The 11372-nt window shown below is 33.6% G+C and overlaps 1 protein-coding gene across 2 annotated transcripts in view; it reads left to right on the top strand.

The window, feature by feature from the left end:
• LOC114343906 (alpha-1,6-mannosyl-glycoprotein 2-beta-N-acetylglucosaminyltransferase) overlaps positions 1-11372 on the top strand; it is a 182250-nt gene that overhangs the window by 90431 nt on the left and 80447 nt on the right. The gene's annotated exons all lie outside the window — the stretch shown is intronic.

Raw genomic sequence — 11372 nt, 5'->3', positions numbered from 1 at the left:
GATCTGCAGAATACAGTAAGAAGTATCTCAAGAATTTTCTCAACTGTTAAAAATGTTACATAATAATTGCAATCCTTTCAATCTAACACATTTCCTACTATAAGATTGACTATATCTTAACTCTAATTTATTATTTTAACAATTTACATTCACATTTAAATAAAAATTTCCCTTTAATATACACAACCACCAATACAATGTTCACATAAAGTTTGCCTACATTTTAATTTTTCTACATAATAGTATACCAATTCAAAATAAAATATTTTTCTTCTCTCTCATCACCATCTGATTTATCTTTATGTTTATCATTATCACTAATCAGCTCACATTCTTATTTTTTAATTAATTTAATCAGTTTCATTTTGTAGTCACCAGTTAAATAAAAATAATTTTAAATTCTAAATTTTGTAAAGCACATTTGTCTTTTCTTTTTTTGAAACAATAGATTTAAATGATAGACTTTTTCAGATATTAAAATCTTTATCATATCATTGGTTTGAATCGTGACCTTTTGTTAAAACTTTTGAAAATCGACTACCTTCTTCCTGTACTGTCACTATCACTTCAAGTAGTTTCTTACAAACTTTTGACACTTGGCAGACATCGTTGGCCCAAGATGGTTGGTTAAGGTTCTCGTTTAGAGTTTCACCATGTTCCCAGAGGTTATCTATTAACATCGGCGTTTCGCCTTTTAAATTTTACAACATTATAATGTAGATTTAATTATAATTACAACCATTGTTTTGTTCTGGGGCTAGTTAGCAAGCATATATGAGTACGTAATCATAACCACAATTTTTTAACTTTCAAAATTTCAACCATTTTTTAAATTTTAATAGTGGGATTACTTATTCTATTTTAGATTCACTGATGATGGTATCCCGAATAAAGTACGTGCCTCCTAGTGGCGGGATACGGGCAACAAATTTTAGATTCACTGATGATGGACTGATAGGTCCGAAAACGTTCTGAATGAACATATTTTATTCAATCCATTGGGATTTTTTAAGATTTTAGTAAATTATACCTATTATATAGAAGTGGTTTTACTTCATGTTAGAGTTTACTTTTCTTTAAAATTTCGATTGCCATTTAACAGTCAAGCAAACGTGAATTCAAATAGTTGAAAATCTGATAATGGCAATTCTTATTTTATTGACTATTATTCAAAATACATCCATTAGTTATTGAATTGAAACAAGGTATTGCCGTTTGACACTAGAAGATTTCTTTCTTTAAATATACCTATTTGGTACAAAAGTTGCATTTAAGATGGAAAGTTACATTTACTATGGGGTCTTTCAAAGGTCAATTTCATATTTTTGAACTTTGAACACCCTGTATTTTATTTTATATTCAAAAACCTGTTAACTTTTCCATCATAAAAATATAAAGGTTTGTTATGTTATACAGCGTATTTAGAAAGTTATAACCAATTATTTTTAGGGCCCGGATAGTAGTGATGTTGAAAAAGTAACTATTCGTTACAAAGTACTCGTTACTTACGAATACCGAAAGTAACGATCACTATACAGAGAGGTAAATCGTTACTTTGATTACTTTGATTCGTTACTTCGTACCAATCGTATCAGAGCGAGTATTGTATCTACTCGAACTCATTTTGATTTTGAGTATTGTATCTACTCGGTTGATATCGGAGTCGGACCGGTATTCCACGAGTGTTCGGTATCAGTACAGTTAACTAAAATTTTATCTATGAAGGGCGAAGGCTATGAAGAGTTTTACAAGATTACAGGGCGCTGAGAAATAGCTGAAACAGAGGGAAGTATATCATTTAACAAAGCATGCACCCAGAAACAGATGTCTATACGATTTGTCGAGGTAGATAATTCACAGAATTTCACATATGTTAGTTCTTTTGAAAATAAAAATGCAACACATTAGATTTTAATAATAAATTAACACTATTCTTATCAGGTCTAGAAAAAAATAGCTTAGATTGACCGGAAAATATGTAGAAATGATAATATTTCTAGACTATGATCATCAACTTTAATTTTACATGTAGGTATGGCATTGTTTTTATTAGACCAGGGTATTTAACACTAAAAACGCAGGAATAAATCTATTTTTAAATATAGTCGGTACATAGAGACTTGCAACTTTTTGCATTGTATTTAGGATTAGGATGACATCTGGAAAAAAGTCTACAATTAAAAAATAGGTGGAAATGCATTATTATATTTTAAAGTGTATAAATCGCATCGAAAAATGCATAAACATGTTAAAAATCAGTATATTAAGGGCCAGATTTTCTTATTTCGGGGTATTTGGGGTCACTGAACACGAATTTGCAATCAGAACCGACCTCCGAAGCACCTGGGTGCCCAGGGTTACTGCTAAGGTACGTCATCTAGAGTTTCGAGGGTTTGTTTTTGGCACTTAATTAATGCAAACAGATTACTCGAGATTACTGATATTGTGGAGCAGCAATGACAGAACAATTACATATCATTTAATTTCTATCCATTAAATAGATCGGTGAAGGTCGTTATATCGGATCTTATACTTATACGAAATACTGAGAAATGAGATTCTCGATATGATTACCGGTACTCAAACACAAGAGTAATCATAGTAATCAAAGTATCCTATTAATACTAATACAAAATATGTACTGAGAAATGCGATTCTGGATATGATTACCGGTACTCAAATACAAAAGTAATCAAAGTAACGAATACTTGAAAGTAACATCACTACCGGATAGCTCAGGCGGTAGCGTGCAGGTAGGCCGCGGTTCGAAACCCAGCGCCGGCGAGAATATCTACACATTTTTAAAATGTCTATAGGCCCCAGGTCGACTCAGTCTGAATAAAAATGAGTATTTGGGTAAAACCAGGGGGTAATAATAGGCGGTTGAAGCGTAGCACTGGCCCTGTTACCTTCCTTGTATACCATAGGCCCTAGATATAGCAGACTTCTTCATCACTTCATGTACCATGTCCTTCAGAACGTTGGTTACCATCATAGCTATCTTAATTTTATTCACTGCCACCCTAAATAGCATGCTTGCATCAACACAATCCCAGTCTCGCAAGTTCTTCAACCACGAGGTTCTTCTTCGTCCTGGACTGCTTTTGCCTGCTATTTTTCCTTGCATAATATTTTGCAGCAACCTATATTTGAGAACTCTCATTACATGTCCGAAATACTCCAGCTTTCTCTGCTTGATGCTTTTTATAATCATATGGTAGTATAGTAGCAATATAAATTCGTAACAAGTGCAACTCCCTGTGTAAATAAAAATAAGCACAACAGAAATGGTCTATTCATGCCATATTTTTTATTTATTTTATAAATTTTCAAAAATCATTGATATTGCTAATTTACTTTACAAATACAGGGTGAGTCAAAACGCAAGTACATTATGTTCTCAGTAATTTTAAATAGAACACGCTGTACTATTGTATATCACTATTGAATTGTACCATTACCGTACTTTATTTTTTATATAACATTCCCTTGTCTAAATTTATTAGTTTTTGAGATATTTTCATTTTTCAGAGCAAATTATTAATTAGGTGTCTAAGTTTTTCAAATTTTAAGTAAGCCATCACTGAATTGTCGCAAACTGAGAGTCACATCATAATAAAACTGTTTGTGTATTGTGTTAAAATGAATTGTACTGTTAATGAAATGATAGATATGAGCTGGATACTGGGGAAGTGCAATAAAAATGCGTTATTATCAGTAAGAATTTATCATGAACGGTTCCTTGCAAGACGACAACCTACAACAGCAAACTTTGAAAGATTAAAGGATCGGTTTAACCGCACTGGTTCAGTTATGTATGAAAAAAATAAACGAACAAAAAGTACTATAAGAGGAAAACGAAATAAATATGTTGCTGGCAGTTACTGAACATCCACATACAAGTATACGAAATATTTCCAAAGAAAAAGAACCAACTTACTACTGTGTGCAAAGAATTCTTGCAAAAAATGCACCCTTACCGCATCCAATTGCACCAGAAATTAATTCAAGAAGATTTTGAAAAGAGAATATAAAATGTTGTGAATGGGCCTTAAATAAAATCAATCAACAAAGATATTTCTTCGATAATGTACTATTTGTAGATGAAGCTACGTTTCATAAAAACGATTCAGTTAATAGCCATAACTTTCATTATTATGCCGCAACTAATCTATACCACATAGAGTTACACACAGTCAAACTAGAAACTAGATGGTCGCTGCACGTGTGGGGAGGTATTGTTGGTAACTATGTCGTGGAACCATACTTTTAAAGAAAATCTAAATGGTGAAATGTATTTAAATTGTTTGGTGAATCAATTGCACATATTGTTGGAAGACGTTCCACTTCGTATACTTACGTGAAAAAATATGGTTTTTGCATGACGGTGCTGCTGTTCACCATAATGCATTGATTCCAAGTAAACTTTACGGTCGGTTTCCTGATAGATGTAATTAGAAGAAATGGACCAGTAGCGTGGCCACCCAGAGCACCTGCATTTAATAAACTGGACTCATTTTTTTGGAGTTACGTTAAGAATGAAGTTTATAAAATACCTCCAACAACAAGGGATGTATTTCGAAGTGTTTCAACAAGTGTATTTCGAAGTGTTAATTTACAAATGCTTTGTAGTGTAAGTAACTCATTCAATGACCCTTTTTAGGCGTGCATAAATGTGTTAGGACGATATTTTGAACACCCTATGTAATTAAATATTTAAAATATTTTATTAAAATTAGCTTTTAATTTTTTCAAAAATGTTGTATTTGTAATGTAAAAATTATTACTGAAAAATTTTTCGTTCTTTATTTGTTACATTGTTACATTTACATACAAAAGTAATTTTTAATCGTTTTAAAAATGTTGTATTTTCTGTCTGTTTTTTAAAATTTAGTTACTAATAAAAATTATTTTTCTTTCGTTATTTGGTACATTTACATACAAAGGTAGTTTTTAATTGTTTCAAAAATGTTGTATTTTGTGGTTGTGTTTTTTTTTGTAAAATTTATTACTAATAAATTATTTTTCTTTATTTACATTTATTACCGGATTGATAATCAGTAATCGTAAAATGTCAGTTTGAGACAATTCAGTCATGGCTTATTTAAAATTTGGAAAAATTTAGACACCTAATTAAAATTTGCCCTGAAAAATGAAAATATCTCGAAATAATAAATTTAGACATAGGGAATGTTATCTAAAATTTAAAGTACGGTAATGGTACTTTTCGATAGTGATATAAAATACAGGGTGTTCCATTTAAAATTACTGAAAAAATAATGTACTTGCGTTTTTACTCACCCCATATTTGATATAAAGAAAATTAGCAATATCAACAATTTTTAAAAATTTTAACAATCAATAAAAAAAATATGGCATCAATAAACCATTGCTGTTGTGCTTATTTTTATTTATACAGGGAATTAAACTTGTTACGATTTTTTCATATAAAATTGGTTATAGCTTTGTAAATACCCTGTATAACATAACAAACCTTTATACAGGGTGTCCAGAAACTCTACCGACAAACGAAGACAGGAGATTCTTCAGATAATTTTAAGACAATTTAGCTCAATTCACCTAGTCCGAAAATGCTTCCTAAGGGAGCTAGAACTCTTTGAAAATGGCGTCTTGTAATTAGTTTTTCTTAAATACCTCCAGAACGCTTCAATTTAGAAAAACTAAAATCGGTGCGTATATTTATCTTCCAGAGATAAATCGATTTCATCCCTTGCGAATTTCTAGTATCGATCATAGGCGTCCGTTTTGGGTAAGGCAATGCTTATTTTATCACATAACTTTTTTGTCTTTAACTTTTAAGCATTTTTGACACTGGATTATTAAATTGTGAGGTATTCTAGTATTAAAACGTACTCTTGCTTTAAGTCAGTAGGACACGCGGTTTTCTAGAAAAATTGATTTGAAAATTTTTCGTTTTTTGCATTTGAAAAAAAAATTAAAAATTTTTTCAAAAAAAAACGGTGTCTTTTACCAACTTAAAGCAAGAGTAACTTTTAATACTAGAACAGAGGTTCTCAAAGTGGGTGACGCGGCACCCTGGGGTGCCTCAAGCATTTGCCAAGGGTGGCGTGGAACATTTAAGAAAAGTCGAACAACGGTCCGCTACGCTACTGTCCAATCGAAACATGTTGACTATATTTGTACTCATAAGTGAATTTTGTAAAAATTAGAGTTAGATTTCAAAGTGGAAGTTTTAGATATAACTGCAGAAGAAAAGTGACGACGTAAGTAATTATATTCATTGGAATTAATATGTATAATATTATGTACTTTTAATCCTATTTTTAAATATGTCTTGCACTATTACGGTTGGAAAATACCTTTCATTGTTGGCAATGTTTTGCTCTCTTTTATGTGAGACATTTTTTTCATTCCAGAATAATGGAAAATTGGCTGAAATCTGGGTCTTTGAAAAGGAAATGTAGTGAAATCACTGAAGCATCTGAATCAACTGATTCAGTGACAACTAGCAGAGATGGAGAAGATGCAAATGTCCACGAGATCCATTCGAGTCCAGCTCATCCAATTGTTCTCCCTCAATTCGTGGAAAAGAGGTTCCTTACCAAAAAGAAATTCGGGGAAAAATAAGAAGGTATGATCCTAGCTATCTCACTTTATATGGCTTTATTCAAGTTGGCAACGAACAGGCACCAGAAGGCCAATGCGTTAATTGTCACAAAATTGTTGCTAATGGGTGCTTGGTTCCATCTAAATTAAAAAGACATTTGGACAGTAATCATCCTGGTTTAGCCTATAAGGCCGAAGAAACATTCAAACGTCGTGCTTCATCTCTTTAGGCAGGGTCATGCATGATGGAAAGAGTCTGCAAAAATGAAAACGAAAACGCCACTGAAGCATCATTTATTGTTGGTTTGTACATTGCAACAGCTGGAAAACCCCATACCATTGTCGAGGAACTGATTAAACCTTGCGCGAAGGATGTCGTACAATGCATGTTAGGTCCAGATATGACCAAGAAGATTGATAATGTGCAGATGTCAAACAGCACTATAAGCAAGAGAATTCCCACTATTTCAGACTTTGTAAACAAAGATCTTATAAATAGATTAAAAACTTGTGAATTCTTCAGTTTACAGCTTGATGAAAGTAACGACGTTGCTGGACTTGCTGTTCTGCTTGTGTTTGTGAGGTTTCCATTCGGGATGAAAATAGAAGAAGAACTCCTTATGTGTGAAGAGCTTATAAGGTATGCCACTGGTGAAGAAATTTTCAAGGCTATCCACGAGTATATAAGAAAAAATGATATAGAATGGAGTAAATGTGTGGATATTTGCAGTTATGGACCGGCTGCAATGGTTGGTAAAATTAGAGGGGCGGTGTCTAGAATAAAGGTAGTGGCAGAAAATGCCTCCAGCAGTCATTGTATCTTACATCGCCATTCTTTGGCAACTAAAAAGATGCCGCAAGATTTGAAAGACGTATTGGATGGTTCTGTGAAAATAATTAACCATGTGAAGAGCCGTCCGCTTCAAGCACGCCTTTTAAAGCTCACCGCTGAAGATATGGGTGTGGATCACTTCAATCTTTTGCTCCACACATAGGTCCGGTGGCTATCGAGGGGAACAATTTTAGGGCGACTACTTGAACTAAATATACTTGTCTTGAATGGGCTTCATTTTTAAATATACTTGATACACTGATTATCACATCTACAGAGGAGTTTTTCATCCAAGAATTAAAAGATGTTAGTTGGCTGATAAAATTGGGATACCTTTCAAACATCTTCGAAATAATAAATAAAACCAACACTTCGCTTCAAGGCAAAGGAGGAGCACAATTAGATAAAATCAAAGCCTTGCGTGAAAAAGTTACATTTTTAAAGCGTGCGTTGAAAAGAGGAACCTCACAAATTTCTCTCGATTACAGGAATTTGTTATAACAAATGAAATCAATCCTCAAACGAACTTCTTTGAAATTGTTATTCCTCATTTGCAAGGTTTGGAAGAAAATATTTTAAACTATTTTCTTGACATTGACTCAGATGACTTATATAGCTGGATGATGGACCCGTTTTCGTGCGACCCAAAAAATAAACCTGTCGGAATGACAAATAAGTTTTTCAAAATCTACTTGAAATCAGCGAAGATAGCAGTTTAAAACTCAAATACCATGAAGGAAGCCAAGAAGAGTTCTAGATGCAGGTATATTCAGAAAATAATGTTGTTGGCAAGATTGCAGTGAAAAAACTTGTGTGTTTCACATCGACTTAGCTCTGTGAGTCTTCTTTCTCCGCATATGCTTACATTAAAAACAAATACAGAAGCAAACTTCAAGCATCAAGGGATTTGAGGGTCAAACTTACAAAGATTCCCATAATTAAAAAGGACAGGTATAATGAAAACATCATCGAAACAGTTTCATTCATCACATTAAGTAAGGATATTTGAATATCAAATGTACTGTATTTTATTGATCTAAAATAAAGTTTATACTGAAATCAAATGAGCCTCAGAATTGTATTTTTTTCCTTTTTTGTCGTTTCCCAAATCGCTTTAAGGGTTGGTGTGCCTCGAAATATTTTTAGCCCTACAAGGGTGCCGCGACTAAAACAGTTTGAGAACCGCTGTACTAGAATACCTCATAACTTAATAATCTAGAGTCAAAAATGCTTAAAAATTAAAGACAAAAATGTTATGCGATAAAATAACCGTTGACCTACCCAAAACGGACGCATATGACCCTTACTAAAAATTCGCAATTAATGAAATCGATTAATCTCTGAAATATAAATAAACGTACCAGTTTTCAGATTTCTAAATAGTTTTTTTTTTGAAAATTCAAAAAAACAAAAATTTTCAAATTGATTTTTCTAGAAATCGGTGTATCCTATTTAAAACAAGAGTACGTTTTAGTTGTAAAATACCTCATAATTTAATAATTAAGAGTCAAAAATCCTTAAAAATTAAAGATAAAAATGTTATGCGATAAAATAACTTGCCCTACCCAAAACGGACGCCTATGACGGGTACTAGAAATTCGCAATGCATGAAATCGATTCATCTCTGGAAGATAAATATGTGTACCGATTTTTGTTTATCTCAATAGAAGCGTTCTGGAGTTATTTCAGAAAAACTAATTATAGGACGCCATCTTCAAAGAGCTCTAGCTCACTTAGGAAGCATTTTAGGACTAGGTGAATTGGGTTAAAATATCTTAAAATTATCTGAGGAATCTCCTGTCTTCGTTTGGCGGTAAAGTTTCTGGGCACCCTGTATTTTTGTAATGGAGAAGTTAACAGGATTTCGAATTTAAAATAAAATACAGGGTGTTCTATTTAAAAAAATAAAAGTTTTGTCTGCGTTATCGAACACCCTGTAATATTCTAACTAATTTTGTTATGTGAAGCTCAAAGTTGGCTACAATTTTTGTTATTAACTATTATTGATATCTATTACTATAGCGGATCTACTGAGATTTATCACACTAATCAATCACCCTGTATAACTAGATCGCCATAAAATAAAATAATCATAAATAAAATACTAATATAAATACCTACATTCAATTATTTCTTAACGTTAATAGAGATAATACATTTATTTTGTGGTTAGATATGTCACGTCAAAACTAAATAGGAAGTAAGTACATTTTGTGTTTATAGTCGAAGCAATAAAGCACTGAACCTCCGAAAAAAAAAAGGACAAGACGGATCTTAATAATTCTTTTTGCATTCGATTCGTGAATGAGCCAGGAAAGTTTGTGACCCCGAGCCATAATATAATATTGAAAAACTGCATACAAAAAATGCATTCTTAAAGTGCATCTCAAACAGACAATAAAAAAATTCAGAGCTTGTCAATTATCGGCGGAAATGAGTTCAATTTTGTTACTCTGGGCTCAGTATAAACAGGGACAGTAAAACCTCTTCCATGTTGGCACTTAGATCTCAAGAAGTAATACCGGCAGTACACAATTGGTAATTCACCAGTAGTGGATGCGGGTTTTCCCTGTTAAAACCCGTACGTTTCTATGCGACTAGCAATGCGAGAGTGGGGCAAAAAGCGACTGGGAACATTGCGCGGTCGCCATGCGCGACCAAAGATTTTACTTCCAATTTTTCGGAAAGTGGTTCTACTGTCCCTCTTTATACTGCGCTCTGGGGTTTTTGGGGTAGCTGAAAACGAATATGACGTTGTAAGTGATCTCCGGAGTACCTGGTGCCCAGGGTACCTACTGTTTACCTCGTCTTGTGGAGTTTTCGGCAAAAAATTTATTAAAAAACTAGTCAAAAATCATTACTCGGGGTGTTTTTGGGGTCGCTAACGACGAATATGACATCGGAAATGATCTCAGGAATACCTGGTGCCCAGGATACCTACTGTTTACCTCGTCTTCGGGAGTTTTCGGCAAATTCATTAAAAAATTGGTCAAAAATCATTACTCAGGGGGTTTTTGGGGTCGCTGACGACGAATGTGACATCGGAAGTGATCTCCGGAGTACGTGGTGTCCAGGGTACCTACTGTTTATCTCGTGACTAATGATTTTTAACTATTTTTTAATGAATTTGCTGAAAACTTCGGAAGACGAGGTAAACAGTAGGTACTCTGGGCATCAGGTACTCCGGAGATCACTTCCGATGTCATATTCGTCGCCAGATACCCCAAAAACCCTCGGGTAATGAATTTTGACTAATTTTTTAATGAATTTGCCAAAACTCCAGAAAACGAGGTAAACAGTAGGTACCCTGGGTACCAGGTATTCCGTAGATCACTTCCGATGTCATATTCGTCGTCAGCGACCCAAAACCCCCGAATAATGATTTTTGACCAATTTTTTAATGAATTTGCCGAAAACTCCAGAAGACGAGGTACCCGGGGTACTAGATATTCCGGAGATCACTTCCGATGTCATATTCGTCGTTAGTGACCCTAAAAACCCCCGAGTAATGATTTTTGACTAATTTTTTAATGAATTTTAATGACGAGGTAAACAGCAGGTACCCTGGGCAGGTACTCCGGAGATCACTTACGACGTCATATTAGTTTTCAGCAACCCCAAAAACTCCAGAGTAACAAAATTGAACTCATTTCCGCCGATAATTGACGAGTTCTGAATTTTTTTTATTGTCTGTTTGAGATGCACTTTAAGAATGCATTTTTTGTATGCAGTTTTTCAATATTATATCATGGCTCGGGGTCACAAAGTTTCCTGGCGCATTCACGAATCGAATGCAAAAAGAATTATTAAGATCCGTCTTGTCGTTTTTTTTTTTTGAGGTAAGGCCGATTTTAGTGCTTTATTGCTTCGCCTATTAGTGTAAGATATTCTAGTTATCGAGTTAACAAAAGTTATCTAAGAGCAGTAGTGTGATATAAGAGTTGGATATTAA

This window comes from Diabrotica virgifera, chromosome 10, assembly GCF_917563875.1.
Source record: "Diabrotica virgifera virgifera chromosome 10, PGI_DIABVI_V3a".
Taxonomy (NCBI): domain Eukaryota; kingdom Metazoa; phylum Arthropoda; class Insecta; order Coleoptera; family Chrysomelidae; genus Diabrotica; species Diabrotica virgifera.
The sequence above is the reverse complement of the archived record's forward strand: the minus strand, read 5'-3'. Positions and strand labels throughout refer to the sequence as shown.